This window comes from Mirounga angustirostris, unplaced genomic scaffold (assembly GCF_029215605.1).
Source record: "Mirounga angustirostris isolate CCGP_5_RB_7025 unplaced genomic scaffold, mMirAng1.0.hap1 SCAF_2, whole genome shotgun sequence".
NCBI lineage: Eukaryota > Metazoa > Chordata > Mammalia > Carnivora > Phocidae > Mirounga > Mirounga angustirostris.
Genome location: NW_026991710.1, coordinates 85,371,846 through 85,379,328, shown reverse-complemented (window position 1 = coordinate 85,379,328; position 7,483 = coordinate 85,371,846). Strand labels below are relative to the sequence as shown.

The 7,483-nt window shown below is 35.1% G+C and overlaps 1 non-coding gene across 1 annotated transcript; it reads left to right on the top strand.

Annotated features, from left to right (window-relative positions):
- The first annotated feature begins 367 nt into the window (after window positions 1-367).
- On the top strand, window positions 368-474 carry LOC123849106 (U6 spliceosomal RNA). The gene has a single exon (XR_006791947.1). It is a non-coding gene; the product is annotated as a U6 spliceosomal RNA (small nuclear RNA).
- Window positions 475-7,483: the final 7,009 nt, after the last annotated feature.

Below are 7,483 nucleotides of genomic sequence, written 5' to 3'. Positions count from 1 at the left end.
ATTATGTTATGTTAATCACCATACATTACATCATTAGTTTTTGATGTAGTGTTCCATGATTCATTGTTTGTGTATAACACCCAGTGCTCCATGCAGTACGTGCCCTCTTTAATACCCATCACCAGGCTAACCCATCCCCCCACCCCCCTCCCCTCTAGAACCCTCAGTTTCTCTTTTCTACTATTTTTTCTCTTCCATCTTCCCAGGTGCCTCTTGCTCCTTCTCTGCATGCATAGCCCTGATCTTATTTATATTTTACAGAAATAGACACGACTCTTCCATGAATGGCATACTCCAGTTCATTTCATTATTATATGTTTGTTTTAACCTGTTACATCCTTTACCTTGTGAATCAAAAGAAAGGACAGTGCTCACTTTGGAAGCACATATACTAAAATTGGAATAGTACAGAGAATATTAGCATGTCCTCTCTGCAAGGAGGACATGTAAGTTTGTGACACATTCCATATATTTCAAACAAGCTATGAAAAGATATTCAACATCATACCTCATTAAAGAATTGCAAATTAAAGTAACAATAAGATTGTTTCAACTACACATACATTAGAATGACTAAAATCCGAAACATTGACAACATCAAATGTTGGCATGGATGTGGAGTAACAGAGAAAATATAACATTCAAAATGGTGGACGTGGAGACAGTAAAAATATCAGTGGGAGCCAGAGTATAAGGGGAGGAAAGGATAAATACGTGAAACAGAGGATTTAGAGCAATGAAACTATTCTTTATATTATTATAATGCTTGATACATGTCATTATACATTTATCAAAACCCATAAAACATATAACACCAAGAGCGAACCCTAATGTAAACAATGGGGTTTGAGTGATAATGACGTGTTAATGTTGGTTTATTGCTTGTAACCAAATGTAACTCTCCGGTGTGGGGTGTTGGTGGTGGGGTAGGTTGAGTGTGTAGGGCAAGGAGGTATATAGGAATACTGTTCTTTCCACTCAGTGTTGCCGTTAAGACAAAACTGCTCTGAAAATGAAGGCTTTATTTTTTTTACAGAGAAAGTAGTTTCCTTAATTGGACTTGAACCAGACACAATTTGGTAATGGCACTTTTAAATAATTCCTTTGTGTAAAGAAACCCCAAATTTATTTAACTTAAGAAAGTTTGTGATCAAAATAGATGAACTATATTTTTAAAGGAATAATTTGTGTTTTTATCATAACTAGACAGATAACATAGACTGAACATATGTGCAATTGTCGCCCCAGCAATCAGACAACAAAAAGAAATAAAAGGCATCCAAATTGGGACTTCTGGGTGGCTCAGTCGGTTAAGCATCTGCCTTTGGCTCAGGTCATGATCCTAGAGTCCTGGGATCGAGCCCAGCATCCAGCTCCCTGCTCAGCGGGGAGTCTACTTCTCCCTCTCCCTCTACCTGCCACTCCCCCTCCCTCTACCTGCCACTTCCCCTGCTTGTGCACTCTCTCTCTCTGTCAAATAAATAAATAAAATCTTTTTTAAAAGGCATCCAAATCAGCAAGGAAGAACTCAAACCTTCACTCTTTGCAGACGACATGATGTTGTATGCAGAAAACCTGAATGACTCTACCAAAAAATTGCTAGAACTGATAGAGGAACTCAGCAAAATTGCAGGATATAAAATCAATGCACAGGAGTCTGTTGCATTTCTATACACAAATAATTAAGCAGCAGAAAGAGAAATCAAGGAACCTATCCCATTTACAACTATACCAAAAACCATAAGATACCTAAGAATAAACCTAGCCAGAGAGGTAAAAGACATCTACTCTGAAAACTTTAGAACACTTACGAAAGAAATTGAGGAAGACATAAAGAAATGGAAAAACATTCCATGCTCATGGATTGGAAGAACAAATATTGTTAAAACGTCTGTACTACCCAAAGCAATCTACACATTCAATGCAATCCCATCAAAATAACACCAGCATTTTTCACAGAACTACAACAAACAATTCTAAAATTTCTATGGAACCCCAAAAGACCCCGAATAGCAAATGCAGTCCTGAAAAAGAAAAGCAAAGCCAGAGGCATCACAATTCCAGACTTCAAGCTGTATTACAATGCTGGAATCATCAAGACTGTATGACACTGGCACAAAAACAAACACATAGATCGATGGAACACAATAGAGAGCCCAGAAATGGACCCTCAACTCTATGTTTGACTAATCTTCGACAAAGAAGGAAAGAATATCCAATGGAAAAAAGACAGTCTCTTCAACAAATGGTGTTGGGAAAATTGGACAGCAACATGAAGAAGAATGAAACTAGACCACTTTCTTACACCATACATAAAAAATAAATTCAAAATGGATGAAAGAACTAAACGTAAGACAGAAATCCATCAAAATCCTAGAGGAGAATACAGGCAGCAGCCTCTTTGACCTTGGCCACAGCAACTTCTTATTAGACATATCTCCAAAGGCAAGGGAAACAAAAGCAAAAATGAACTATTGGGACTTCATCAAGATAAAAAGCTCCTGCACAGTGAAAGAGACACTAAAACTAAAAGGCAACCTACGGAATGGGAGAAGATATTTGCAAATGACATATCAGATAAAAGGCTTGTATCCAAAACCTATAAAGAACTTATCAAACTCAACACCCAAAAAATAAAAAAATCTAGTTAAGAAATGGGCAAAAGACATGAACAGACATTCCTTCAAAGAAGACATACAAATGGCTAATAGACACATGAAAAAATGTTCAACATCACTCATCATCAAGGAAATACAAAACAAAACCATGATAAGATACCACCTCACACCAGTCAGAATGGCTAAAATTAACAACACAGGAAACAATGGATGTCAGCAAGGATGTGGAGAAAAGAGAACCCTCTTACACTGCTGGTGGGATATATATATATATATTACTCAGCCATGAAAAAGAATGAAATCTTGCCATTTGCAATGACATGGATGGAACTAGAGAGTATTATACTAAGCAAAATAAGTCAGAGAAAGACAAATACCATATTATTTCACTCACATGTGGAATTTCGGAAACAAAACAAATAAGCAAAGGGAAAAAAGAGAGAGAGGCAAACCAAGAAACCGACTCTTAACTATAAAGAACAAACTGATGGTTACCAGAAGGGAGGTGGGCAGGGGGATGAGGATTAAGGAGGGCACTTGTTGTGATGAGCATTTGGTGTATGGAAGTGTTGAATCACTATATTGTTCACCTGAAACTAATATAACACTTTATGTTAACTAAATGCAATTTAAATAAAAACTTTAAGAAAAGAAGTTTAAAAAATAAAATAAAAACCATTAAACCTGTAGTTAACCAGAATGTGGAAGACAGACTGGCAGTTTCTTATAAAACTAAATGTAGGTTTACCAAACAATCCAGCAATCACACTCTTAGGTGTTTACCCAAGTGTCTTAATCCATCTGGGCTGCTATAGACTGTCCCGCTTATAAGCAAAAAACATTTATTTCTTATAATTCAGGAGCCTGGAAGATGATGGTGCCAGCATGATCAGGTTCTGATGAAGGTCTTTTTTCTGTGTTACAGATTGCCAACTTCTCAATGTGTTCTCATATGGTGAGAGAGGTTAAGGAGCTCTGTGGGATCACTTTTATAAGAGCGCTAAACCCATGCATGCTCTCATGATCCAATCACCTCCCAAAAGTTCCATCTTCTAATACCATCACATTAACCTTTAAGATTCCAACATGTGAATTTGGGGAAAACACAAAACATTCAGACCCTAGTACCCAAGTGTTGAAAACTTATATCCACACAAAAACCTGCACATGACCATTTATAACAGCTTTATTCATAAAGCTTCTAAAAAGGAGATGTCCTTCAATAAGTGAATGGACAAGCAAACTGTAGTACATCCACACAAAAGAATATTAGTCAGTGACAAAAAGAAATGAACTATCAAACCATGAAAAGACATGGAAGGATCTTAAATACATATTGCTAAATGAAAGAAGTCAGTTTGAAAAGGCTATATATACTGTATGATTCCAATTACATGACATTCTGGAAAAGGCAAAAGTATAGTGATAATAAAAAAGATCAGTGTTTGCCAGGGGCTTGGGAGAAAGGGAAGAAAATTGAATAGATGAAGTACAGTCGGTATTGTGGTTTTTTGTTTGTTTTTTAGAGTGATGAAACTGTACTGTATTATATAATTTGGATAGTTAAAATTATGCTTTTGTCAAAACCCATAGAAACATAGCACAAAGAGTAAATCTTAATGCATGAAAGTTTTAAAAGTATCATTTAGAATGTTAGATTTCAGGATGGAATGCATTCTTTGTTGACAAGAGAATCCAACTGTTTTATTAATGTATGAATTAACTTCACTGAAAGGGGTGGAGTAAAAATTTGCTAATCTAAGTAATTTTGGAAATAAACAGATTTGGTAAAGACTAAAGACAAAGGAAATAATACAAAGCACTGTGCTCTAGTTTATGAAGTTATTTCTCAAGGGGATCCAGGTTAACAGTTATGGTGCCACTATTTATGAATACTGGAATTGAGCAATTAAGTAAATTAATGTCAAGTGGTTGAAAAGAGCTTTCTCACTGGTAAAGAGTGGGTGTACAAGATAAGCAGTGTTAGGAGGCTAGAATAATCTATGTGGTAATAGATTAGAATTAGGGACATTGGTATGAGCTCATGGTTACCTTAATGTAGATAAATGGTTACACACACACACACACACACAAAGATTTGTATATACACATATAGGTCCTTCCTCTGTCAACTGAGAAAGCCTAGAAACAACAATATTCCAGTAGCAACAAACATAGATATTGGTTTCTAGTAACATTCTCTAAGGAAAGGAAACAGGGTGAAATATAATGTGGAAAACTTGCACCTGTCCCATTAAGTTTGACATAAACTCTGTGAACCAAATACTTCACAAGTAATCAATGTATAGCATTTTATTATCATTCATGATTAAAAGTGAAAGTTCCACTCAATGTGTAAACTAAAACAGTAGGTTTTAATGTAACAGAGTACATACAAAAAGTTAATTTATGTTTTTTCAGATTACACATTTTAACCATTTCAGATATTACTAGGTGTCAATTTTTGTATAGAATCAAAGAATAATGTTTAGAATTATCTGAAAAAGATATCAAAATACTAATATCTCCTATGCTTTCCATCTACATAACTGTATGAGGTCAGGTTTCCTTCATGTATCCTTCATATATTTCAAACCAACACAATATATTGCAAGAGATTAGAATGTAGAAACAGATATAAGAATCCAATTCTATTTCATTAAGCCAGATGTTGAAGTGTTTGCAAAAATGTAAAACAATGTCGTTTTTCTTACAGCATTTATTTTTATTTTAGAAAATACAATTACTTTTCATAAAAATGTGTTATTTATGTCAACATGGGGTGGAACACATTAAAACACAGCCACTTCCATATTTTCAAAATATCTATTTAATTTAAAATAGAGTAATCATTGGTGGTTTAGTTTACATAAGCAAAAGTTTGTGATGCACTCAGTAATTTTTAAGAAGGTGAAAGAGTCAGGATGCCTGGGTGTCAGTCGGTTAAGCGTCTGCCTTCGGCTCAGGTCATGATCCCAGGGTCCTGAGATGGAGTCTCACATCGGGCTCCTTGTTCAGTGGGGAGCCTGCTTCTCTCTCTCCATTTGCCTCTCCCCCTGCTTGTGCTCTCTCTCTCTGTCAAATAAATAAATAAAATCTTAAAAAAAAAAAGGTGAAAGAATCTGGAGACCAAAAACTTTGAGAAGTACTGGACTAGTATATATGTAGCCCAAGATTTTGAAATGAGGTCCATGGATCCTAGCTAGGTTCTGCCTTTAATAAACCAGACTGCTTCACTCTTGTATTTGCATTTATTTTGCTAGTCGTATACTTTTATAAGACTAGTTAAAAGCTTTAGCTGTGTGAATGAGTTCCATGGGAAGTATGTTGTCTATGACAAAGCCAGAGCTTTTGAAGGTCATGCTTGTGGTGAGAATTTGGAAGTGGTATTTGGAATGAGAGAACTTTGTAAAAAAAAAACTTGGGAGACATGCTTGGGGCTACGTAGTCCAGCTATTCATCTGCCCAGTTCAAGTTTAGTTTTCTGATTTCAAGGTTTTGTTCTTAAATAAGGAATTAGTGTATAAATGGAGCTATTTATGAGTACTTTACTTTTCATGATACTTTTATTAGGACTTTCACAAAATATATAAGATATAAAAAATATTTCATCTATTTTTCCAGTAAATACACCCACATACCTCCACCTGGCACTTCGTCTGATAACTGACGCACACCAGGTAGTCCAGCAGCTTTTCTTTACCAGAAGAGGAAGTAGCATATTATCAGATAAAAACATAGCAATAGTGCTCACTGGGAAAGAGCTAGTACTGAAGACTGATGTTTCTTCCTAGCTGTATACTGCCCTATAAGGAATATTTATGAGTTTCTAAGATAAGAAAATATGTATCACACAGAGGAATTTATAATTTTTATTTGCATAAAATAAAACCTGAAAAATCTAGAGGGAAAGAATGCTTAGAACATTTAGCATATTCAGAATAAAACATTGTGACTTTTAGGAATGAAAAATGACATAATTTAAGAATCTTTAAATAATTTTCATCAAAATGTTTGTAAGTCCCCAAAATGTTTTATTCTACTCAAATTTGATAACATTATAGTAGTTGGCTATTGATGAATGAGCATGTGATGCAAAGAGAAAGGCCTTGATCCACTGGACTGTTATTAATTAGTTTAATTTGGTTAAACACTGTCACCATCAACAAAATTAATGACAATTGAGAGGAAAAAATGAGCACATGGGTGGCTACCATATGCTCATGCCACACTCATAATTGACAATAATTAAGTAATTATGGATGAAAGAAAATGTTCATTCAAATGTCTATGGCATTTGAAATGCCTGTTTATAAAACCGTGGCATTTATAATGGATACTGTTCCGCTTGACCTCTGAATTAGCAAGAAGTATTAAGGGCAAAAGAAAGAAATCACTCTAGTGTATTCTAACCCAACTTCATGCACTGACCAAATTTATTAAACATTTTTAATAAGGAATTAATATTCATAAACTTTATCTCTATTTTTTTTATTTTTGATACCAAGACAACAAGATATGTTCGTTGTCATGTGGTGTTAACTATTGAGATAGCTGTGGATGGTGATGGATATGACATTAGCACCTCTTGGAACATAGCTTGACTACTTCTGGTCCTCAGTCTTTAGTTGCTTGTTCTAACAGGAAAGCTAAGGGATTAGGTCTGGTTTCAAATCATCATTCACAGTGTATGAACAACAGTATTCTGACCCCCAAGTGTTGTTGTCTTTTTATGTTTCTCTTTTCCCCAGCCTACTCTTTATCTTTTTACTGGAAACAGATGCTTTTTTTGCTCGTCAACTCTTCTAAGAATTTTACCTTGCATGAGAAGACTGTTTCCTTTTTATTTACTCATCCTAGAGGTC